Below are 11,365 nucleotides of genomic sequence, written 5' to 3'. Positions count from 1 at the left end.
ACCAAGTTAGTACTATAACTCTGAAACAACCAGTTAGTACTGTAACTCTTAAACACCCAGTTAGTACTGTAACTCTTAAACACCCAGTTAGTACTGTAACTAAAACACCCAGTTATTACTGTAACTCTGAAACACCCAGTTAGTACTGTAACTCTGAAACACCCAGTTAGTACTGTAACTAAAACACCCAGTTAGTACTATAACTCTCAAACACCCAGTTAGTACTGTAACTCTGAAACACCCAGTTAGTACTGTAACTCTGAAACACCCAGTTATTACTGTAACTCTGAAACACCCAGTTAGTACTGTAACTCTGAAACACCCAGTTAGCACTGTAACTCTGAAACACCCAGTTAGTACTGTAACTCTGAAACACCCAGTTAGTACTATAACTAAAACACCCAGTTAGTACTGTAACTCTGAAACACCCAGTTAGTACTGTAACTCTAAAACACCCAGTTAGTACTGTAACTCTGAAACACCCAGTTAGTACTGTAACTCTGAAACACCCAGTTAGTACTGTAACTCTGAAACACCCAGTTATTACTGTAACTGAAACACCCAGTTAGTACTGTAACTCTGAAACACCCAGTTAGTACTGTAACTCTGAAACACCCGGTTAGTACTGTAACTCTGAAACACCCAGTTAGTACTGTAACTCTGAATCACCCAGTTAGTACTGTAACTCTGAAACACCCAGTTAGTACTGTAACTCTGAAACACCCAGTTAGTACTGTAACTCTGAAACACCCAGTTAGTACTGTAACTAAAACACTCAGTTATTATATTAACTCTGAAACACCCAGTTAGTACTGTAACTAAAACACCCAGTTAGTACTGTAACTCTGAAACACCCAGTTAGTACTGTAACTCTGAAACACCCAGTTATTACTGTAACTCTGAAACACCCAGTTAGTACTGTAACTCTGAAACACCCAGTTAGCACTGTAAGTCTGAAACACCCAGTTAGTACTGTAACTCTGAAACACCCAGTTAGTACTATAACTAAAACACCCAGTTAGTACTGTAACTCTGAAAACCAAGTTAGTACTGTAACTCTAAAACACCCAGTTAGTACTGTAACTCTGAAACACCCAGTTAGTACTGTAACTCTGAAACACCCAGTTAGTACTGTAACTCTGAAACACCCAGTTATTACTGTAACTGAAACACCCAGTTAGTACTGTAACTCTGAAACACCCAGTTAGTACTGTAACTCTGAAACACCCGGTTAGTACTGTAACTCTGAAACACCCAGTTAGTACTGTAACTCTGAAACACCCAGTTAGTACTGTAACTCTGAAACACCCAGTTAGTACTGTAACTAAAACACCCAGTTATTACTGTAACTCTGAAACACCCAGTTAGTACTGTAACTAAAACACCCAGTTAGTACTGTAACTCTGAAACACCCAGTTAGTACTGTAACTCTGAAACACCCAGTTTGTACTGTAACTCTGAAACACCCAGTTAGTACTATAACTAAAACACCCAGTTAGTACTGTAACTCTGAAACACCCAGTTAGTACTGTAACTCTAAAACACCCAGTTAGTACTGTAACTCTGAAACACCCAGTTAGTACTGTAACTAAAACACCCAGTTATTACTGTAACTCTGAAACACCCAGTTAGTACTGTAACTAAAACACCCAGTTAGTACTATAACTCTGAAACACCCAGTTAGTACTGTAACTCTGAAACACCCAGTTAGTACTGTAACTCTGAAACACCCAGTTATTACTGTAACTCTGAAACACCCAGTTAGTACTGTAACTCTGAAACACCCAGTTAGCACTGTAACTCTGAAACACCCAGTTAGTACTGTAACTCTGAAACACCCAGTTAGTACTATAACTAAAACACCCAGTTAGTACTGTAACTCTGAAACACCCAGTTAGTACTGTAACTCTAAAACACCCAGTTAGTACTGTAACTCTGAAACACCCAGTTAGTACTGTAACTCTGAAACACCCAGTTAGTACTGTAACTCTGAAACACCCAGTTATTACTGTAACTGAAACACCCAGTTAGTACTGTAACTCTGAAACACCCAGTTAGTACTGTAACTCTGAAACACCCGGTTAGTACTGTAACTCTGAAACACCCAGTTAGTACTGTAACTAAAACACCCAGTTAGTACTGTAATTCTGAAACACCCAGTTAGTACTGTAACTCTGAAACACCCAGTTAGTACTGTAACTAAAACACCCAGTTAGTACTGTAACTAAAACACCCAGTTAGTACTGTAACTCTGAAACACCCAGTTATTACTGTAACTGAAACACCCAGTTAGTACTGTAACTCTGAAACACCCAGTTAGTACTGTAACTCTGAAACACCCGGTTAGTACTGTAACTCTGAAACACCCAGTTAGTACTGTAACTCTGAATCACCCAGTTAGTACTGTAACTCTGAAACACCCAGTTAGTACTATAACTCTGAAACACCCAGTTAGTACTGTAACTCTGAAACACCCAGTTAGTACTGTAACTAAAACACCCAGTTATTACTGTAACTCTGAAACACCCAGTTAGTACTGTAACTAAAACACCCAGTTAGTACTGTAACTCTGAAACACCCAGTTAGTACTGTAACTCTGAAACACCCAGTTAGTACTGTAACTCTGAAACACCCAGTTATTACTGTAACTCTGAAACACCCAGTTAGTACTGTAACTCTGAAACACCCAGTTAGCACTGTAAGTCTGAAACACCCAGTTAGTACTGTAACTCTGAAACACCCAGTTAGTACTATAACTAAAACAACCAGTTAGTACTGTAACTCTGAAACACCCAGTTAGTACTGTAACTCTAAAACACCCAGTTAGTACTGTAACTCTGAAACACCCAGTTAGTACTGTAACTCTGAAACACCCAGTTAGTACTGTAACTCTGAAACACCCAGTTATTACTGTAACTGAAACACCCAGTTAGTACTGTAACTCTGAAACACCCAGTTAGTACTGTAACTCTGAAACACCCGGTTAGTACTGTAACTCTGAAACACCCAGTTAGTACTGTAACTCTGAAACACCCAGTTAGTACTGTAACTCTGAAACACCCAGTTAGTACTGTAACTAAAACACCCAGTTATTACTGTAACTCTGAAACACCCAGTTAGTACTGTAACTAAAACACCCAGTTAGTACTGTAACTCTGAAACACCCAGTTAGTACTGTAACTCTGAAACACCCAGTTTGTACTGTAACTCTGAAACACCCAGTTAGTACTATAACTAAAACACCCAGTTAGTACTGTAACTCTGAAACACCCAGTTAGTACTGTAACTCTAAAACACCCAGTTAGTACTGTAACTCTGAAACACCCAGTTAGTACTGTAACTAAAACACCCAGTTATTACTGTAACTCTGAAACACCCAGTTAGTACTGTAACTAAAACACCCAGTTAGTACTGTAACTCTGAAACACCCAGTTAGTACTGTAACTAAAACACCCAGTTAGTACTATAACTCTGAAACACCCAGTTAGTACTGTAACTCTGAAACACCCAGTTAGTACTGTAACTCTGAAACACCCAGTTAGTACTGTAACTCTGAAACACCCAGTTATTACTGTAACTCTGAAACACCCAGTTAGTACTGTAACTCTGAAACACCCAGTTAGCACTGTAACTCTGAAACACCCAGTTAGTACTGTAACTCTGAAACACCCAGTTAGTACTATAACTAAAACACCCAGTTAGTACTGTAACTCTGAAACACCCAGTTAGTACTGTAACTCTAAAACACCCAGTTAGTACTGTAACTCTGAAACACCCAGTTAGTACTGTAACTCTGAAACACCCAGTTAGTACTGTAACTCTGAAACACCCAGTTATTACTGTAACTGAAACACCCAGTTAGTACTGTAACTCTGAAACACCCAGTTAGTACTGTAACTCTGAAACACCCGGTTAGTACTGTAACTCTGAAACACCCAGTTAGTACTGTAACTAAAACACCCAGTTAGTACTGTAATTCTGAAACACCCAGTTAGTACTGTAACTCTGAAACACCCAGTTAGTACTGTAACTAAAACACCCAGTTAGTACTGTAACTCTGAAACACCCAGTTAGTAGTATAACTCTGAAACACCCAGTTAGTACTATAACTCTGAAACACCCAGTTAGTACTGTAACTAAAACACCCAGTTAGTACTATAACTCTGAAACACCCAGTTAGTACTGTAACTCTGAAACACCAAGTTAGTACTATAACTCTGAAACACCCAGTTAGTACTGTAACTCTTAAACACCCAGTTAGTACTGTAACTCTTAAACACCCAGTTAGTACTGTAACTAAAACACCCAGTTATTACTGTAACTCTGAAACACCCAGTTAGTACTGTAACTCTGAAACACCCAGTTAGTACTGTAACTAAAACACCCAGTTAGTACTATAACTCTCAAACACCCAGTTAGTACTGTAACTCTGAAACACCCAGTTAGTACTGTAACTCTGAAACACCCAGTTATTACTGTAACTCTGAAACACCCAGTTAGTACTGTAACTCTGAAACACCCAGTTAGCACTGTAACTCTGAAACACCCAGTTAGTACTGTAACTCTGAAACACCCAGTTAGTACTATAACTAAAACACCCAGTTAGTACTGTAACTCTGAAACACCCAGTTAGTACTGTAACTCTAAAACACCCAGTTAGTACTGTAACTCTGAAACACCCAGTTAGTACTGTAACTCTGAAACACCCAGTTAGTACTGTAACTCTGAAACACCCAGTTATTACTGTAACTGAAACACCCAGTTAGTACTGTAACTCTGAAACACCCAGTTAGTACTGTAACTCTGAAACACCCGGTTAGTACTGTAACTCTGAAACACCCAGTTAGTACTGTAACTCTGAATCACCCAGTTAGTACTGTAACTCTGAAACACCCAGTTAGTACTGTAACTCTGAAACACCCAGTTAGTACTGTAACTCTGAAACACCCAGTTAGTACTGTAACTAAAACACCCAGTTATTACTGTAACTCTGAAACACCCAGTTAGTACTGTAACTAAAACACCCAGTTAGTACTGTAACTCTGAAACACCCAGTTAGTACTGTAACTCTGAAACACCCAGTTATTACTGTAACTCTGAAACACCCAGTTAGTACTGTAACTCTGAAACACCCAGTTAGCACTGTAAGTCTGAAACACCCAGTTAGTACTGTAACTCTGAAACACCCAGTTAGTACTATAACTAAAACACCCAGTTAGTACTGTAACTCTGAAACACCAAGTTAGTACTGTAACTCTAAAACACCCAGTTAGTACTGTAACTCTGAAACACCCAGTTAGTACTGTAACTCTGAAACACCCAGTTAGTACTGTAACTCTGAAACACCCAGTTATTACTGTAACTGAAACACCCAGTTAGTACTGTAACTCTGAAACACCCAGTTAGTACTGTAACTCTGAAACACCCGGTTAGTACTGTAACTCTGAAACACCCAGTTAGTACTGTAACTCTGAAACACCCAGTTAGTACTGTAACTCTGAAACACCCAGTTAGTACTGTAACTAAAACACCCAGTTATTACTGTAACTCTGAAACACCCAGTTAGTACTGTAACTAAAACACCCAGTTAGTACTGTAACTCTGAAACACCCAGTTAGTACTGTAACTCTGAAACACCCAGTTTGTACTGTAACTCTGAAACACCCAGTTAGTACTATAACTAAAACACCCAGTTAGTACTGTAACTCTGAAACACCCAGTTAGTACTGTAACTCTAAAACACCCAGTTAGTACTGTAACTCTGAAACACCCAGTTAGTACTGTAACTAAAACACCCAGTTATTACTGTAACTCTGAAACACCCAGTTAGTACTGTAACTAAAACACCCAGTTAGTACTGTAACTCTGAAACACCCAGTTAGTACTGTAACTCTGAAACACCCAGTTAGTACTGTAACTCTGAAACACCCAGTTATTACTGTAACTCTGAAACACCCAGTTAGTACTGTAACTCTGAAACACCCAGTTAGCACTGTAACTCTGAAACACCCAGTTAGTACTGTAACTCTGAAACACCCAGTTAGTACTATAACTAAAACACCCAGTTAGTACTGTAACTCTGAAACACCCAGTTAGTACTGTAACTCTAAAACACCCAGTTAGTACTGTAACTCTGAAACACCCAGTTAGTACTGTAACTCTGAAACACCCAGTTAGTACTGTAACTCTGAAACACCCAGTTAGTACTGTAACTGAAACACCCAGTTAGTACTGTAACTCTGAAACACCCAGTTAGTACTGTAACTCTGAAACACCCGGTTAGTACTGTAACTCTGAAACACCCAGTTAGTACTGTAACTAAAACACCCAGTTAGTACTGTAATTCTGAAACACCCAGTTAGTACTGTAACTCTGAAACACCCAGTTAGTACTGTAACTAAAACACCCAGTTAGTACTGTAACTAAAACACCCAGTTAGTACTGTAACTCTGAAACACCCAGTTAGTAGTATAACTCTGAAACACCCAGTTAGTACTATAACTCTGAAACACCCAGTTAGTACTGTAACTAAAACACCCAGTTAGTACTATAACTCTGAAACACCCAGTTAGTACTGTAACTCTGAAACACCAAGTTAGTACTATAACTCTGAAACACCCAGTTAGTACTGTAACTCTTAAACACCCAGTTAGTACTGTAACTCTGAAACACCCAGTTAGTACTGTAACTAAAACACCCAGTTATTACTGTAACTCTGAAACACCCAGTTAGTACTGTAACTCTGAAACACCCAGTTAGTACTGTAACTAAAACACCCAGTTAGTACTATAACTCTGAAACACCCAGTTAGTACTGTAACTCTGAAACTCCCAGTTAGTACTGTAACTCTGAAACACCCAGTTATTACTGTAACTCTGAAACACCCAGTTAGTACTGTAACTCTGAAACACCCAGTTAGCACTGTAACTCTGAAACACCCAGTTAGTACTGTAACTCTGAAACACCCAGTTAGTACTATAACTAAAACACCCAGTTAGTACTGTAACTCTGAAACACCCAGTTAGTACTGTAACTCTAAAACACCCAGTTAGTACTGTAACTCTGAAACACCCAGTTAGTACTGTAACTCTGAAACACCCAGTTAGTACTGTAACTCTGAAACACCCAGTTATTACTGTAACTGAAACACCCAGTTAGTACTGTAACTCTGAAACACCCAGTTAGTACTGTAACTCTGAAACACCCGGTTAGTACTGTAACTCTGAAACACCCAGTTAGTACTGTAACTCTGAATCACCCAGTTAGTACTGTAACTCTGAAACACCCAGTTAGTACTGTAACTCTGAAACACCCAGTTAGTACTGTAACTCTGAAACACCCAGTTAGTACTGTAACTAAAACACCCAGTTATTACTGTAACTCTGAAACACCCAGTTAGTACTGTAACTAAAACACCCAGTTAGTACTGTAACTCTGAAACACCCAGTTAGTACTGTAACTCTGAAACACCCAGTTATTACTGTAACTCTGAAACACCCAGTTAGTACTATAACTAAAACACCCAGTTAGTACTGTAACTCTGAAACACCCAGTTAGTACTGTAACTCTAAAACACCCAGTTAGTACTGTAACTCTGAAACACCCAGTTAGTACTGTAACTCTGAAACACCCAGTTAGTACTGTAACTCTGAAACACCCAGTTATTACTGTAACTGAAACACCCAGTTAGTACTGTAACTCTGAAACACCCAGTTAGTACTGTAACTCTGAAACACCCGGTTAGTACTGTAACTCTGAAACACCCAGTTAGTACTGTAACTCTGAAACACCCAGTTAGTACTGTAACTCTGAAACACCCAGTTAGTACTGTAACTCTAAAACACCCAGTTATTACTGTAACTCTGAAACACCCAGTTAGTACTGTAACCTGAAACACCCAGTTAGTACTGTAACTCTGAAACACCCAGTTAGTACTGTAACTCTGAAACACCCAGTTTGTACTGTAACTCTGAAACACCCAGTTAGTACTGTAACTAAAACACCCAGTTAGTACTGTAACTCTGAAACACCCAGTTAGTACTGTAACTCTAAAACACCCAGTTAGTACTGTAACTCTGAAACACCCAGTTAGTACTGTAACTAAAACACCCAGTTATTACTGTAACTCTGAAACACCCAGTTAGTACTGTAACTAAAACACCCAGTTAGTACTATAACTCTGAAACACCCAGTTAGTACTGTAACTCTGAAACACCCAGTTAGTACTGTAACTCTGAAACACCCAGTTATTACTGTAACTCTGAAACACCCAGTTAGTACTGTAACTCTGAAACACCCAGTTAGTACTGTAACTCTGAAACACCCAGTTAGTACTGTAACTCTGAAACACCCAGTTAGTACTATAACTAAAACACCCAGTTAGTACTGTAACTCTGAAACACCCAGTTAGTACTGTAACTCTAAAACACCCAGTTAGTACTGTAACTCTGAAACACCCAGTTAGTACTGTAACTCTGAAACACCCAGTTAGTACTGTAACTCTGAAACACCCAGTTATTACTGTAACTGAAACACCCAGTTAGTACTGTAACTCTGAAACACCCAGTTAGTACTGTAACTCTGAAACACCCGGTTAGTACTGTAACTCTGAAACACCCAGTTAGTACTGTAACTCTGAATCACCCAGTTAGCACTGTAACTCTGAAACACCCAGTTAGTACTGTAACTCTGAAACACCCAGTTAGTACTATAACTAAAACACCCAGTTAGTACTGTAACTCTGAAACACCCAGTTAGTACTGTAACTCTAAAACACCCAGTTAGTACTGTAACTCTAAAACACCCAGTTAGTACTGTAACTCTGAAACACCCAGTTAGTACTGTAACTCTGAAACACCCAGTTAGTACTGTAACTCTGAAACACCCAGTTATTACTGTAACTGAAACACCCAGTTAGTACTGTAACTCTGAAACACCCAGTTAGTACTGTAACTAAAACACCCAGTTATTACTGTAACTCTGAAACACCCAGTTAGTACTGTAACTAAAACACCCAGTTAGTACTGTAACTCTGAAACACCCAGTTAGTACTGTAACTCTGAAACACCCAGTTAGTACTGTAACTCTGAAACACCCAGTTAGTACTATAACTAAAACACCCAGTTAGTACTGTAACTCTGAAACACCCAGTTAGTACTGTAACTCTAAAACACCCAGTTAGTACTGTAACTCTGAAACACCCAGTTAGTACTGTAACTCTGAAACACCCAGTTAGTACTGTAACTCTGAAACACCCAGTTATTACTGTAACTCTGAAACACCCAGTTATTACTGTAACCTGAAACACCCAGTTAGTACTGTAACTCTGAAACACCCAGTTAGTACTGTAACTCTGAAACACCCAGTTAGTACTGTAACTCTGAAACACCCAGTTAGTACTGTAACTCTGAAACACCCAGTCAGTACTGTAACTAAAACACCCAGTTAGTACTGTAACTCTGAAACACCCAGTTAGTACTGTAACTTTGAAACACCCAGTTAGTACTGTAACTCTGAAACACCCAGTTATTACTGTAACTCTGAAACACCCAGTTAGTACTGTAACTCTGAAACACCCAGTTAGTACTGTAACTCTGAAACACCCAGTTATTACTGTAATTCTGAAACACCCAGTTAGTACTGTAACTCTGAAACACCCAGTTAGTACTGTAACTCTGAAACACCCAGTTAGTACTGTAACTCTGAAACACCCAGTTATTACTGTAACTCTGAAACACCCAGTTAGTACTGTAACTCTGAAACACCCAGTTAGTACTGTAACTCTGAAACACCCAGTTAGTACTGTAACTCTGAAACATGTCTCATGCATCGTCATCAACAATTCTTCTGAAACTTTTTTACTATTTGCTTGAAAAAGTAAAAAAAAAAAAAAATGCTTCAGAAAGATGGTGCTTGCTCCCCAAATCCAAATGCTGATATCTTGTTTACAAATTATAATAGTAGTGTGGCCATTTAGTGAGAGCGAGAGAGTGAGTGAGTGAGTGAGTGAGTGAGTGAGAGTGAGTGATAGAGTGTGTGAGAGAGAGTGTGAGAGAGAGTGTGAGAGAGAACATTGCTTTATTAAGATCACATGATGTTGACTATATATGATTTTCGGATTATATGCATGAAATATCTTAAAAATGTACCTTATTGCTGGCATAGAAACTTCTCTGACATTCTGTGATGAGCATCTATTGTCCAAGATGTACGCATTATGCTGCATCACTGAATGGATGAGGGTCATATTCGCATAGGGGTGTGTGTTCCTTGTCTTCCCGTGTGGCTCAGTTGGTAGAGCATGGTGTTTGCAACGCCAGCATGGTGTGTGCAACGCCAGGGTTGTGGGTTTGATTCCCACGAGGGGCCAGTACAAAAAAAAATATTATAATAATAATGAAGAAAAAATAAAAATAAAAGAAATGCATGAAATGTATGCATTCACTAATGTAAGTTGCTCTGGATAAGAGCGTCTGCTAAATGACTAAAATGTAAATGTTCCTGACCCTGGTGTTGAACATCCTGCCTCGACCTGTGCTGCATATGCTTTCATGCTACTGTTGGACAGGCTGAAGATATTTTATTTGTTTCAAGAAGCTACCAAATTCCTCAACAGTCAGAAAAAACAAGAAACATGTTGTATTGCTACACTTAAAATAAGGAGATTGTTTTATGCTGTTGCTTGCCCACAATAAAATACACTGGATGCTGGAATGTGTAAAGATTTGTCCCATGCCCTTAAAAGGAAGGTGTTTATGTGTATAACTTTCATCATAATAATGCAGCTGAGAAAAAATGATGAACACCCAGGAACATTTATAAATCAAGTTTATTTAACCTCTGCACTCAAAACCATTTACAAAAGAACATAATGTACAACTAAGCCATTTCTTTTGACACATTTCATCTCTGTGCTGTCTTATCTGTGTCTTGAAAGAATGTACAGTGAGTGGTACGAGTTATGGGGTGCACCAGGGAGCCTGTGTGTGTGTGTGTGTGTGTGTGTGTGTGTGTGTGTGTGTGTGTGTGTGTGTGTGTGTGTGTGTGTGTGTGTGTGTGTGTGTGTGTGTGTGTGTGTGTGTGTGTGTAATGAAATAGTATATTATACGTTTCCGTTCCCCTTCACTTGGTTATAGTCACCATAGCGGAATAAGATTTTTTTTTTATTTTCTCTGAATTAAGATTGATACATTTTAATATGACTACATATTTTCAAGAGAGCAATTCGGGCATTTGAGTTGACAATATCCTTAAATATACTATAGATCCATGTACTGTAGATCCATGTACTGTAGATCCATGTACTGTAGATCTATGTACTGTAGATCTATGTACTGTAGATCCTTCTGAATAGCCACTGAGCATC

The sequence above is a fragment of the Salmo salar genome, chromosome 04 (genome assembly GCF_965601325.2).
Source record: "Salmo salar chromosome 04, fSalSal1, whole genome shotgun sequence".
NCBI classification, from domain to species: domain Eukaryota; kingdom Metazoa; phylum Chordata; class Actinopteri; order Salmoniformes; family Salmonidae; genus Salmo; species Salmo salar.
Note: the sequence above shows the minus strand (reverse complement) of the source record.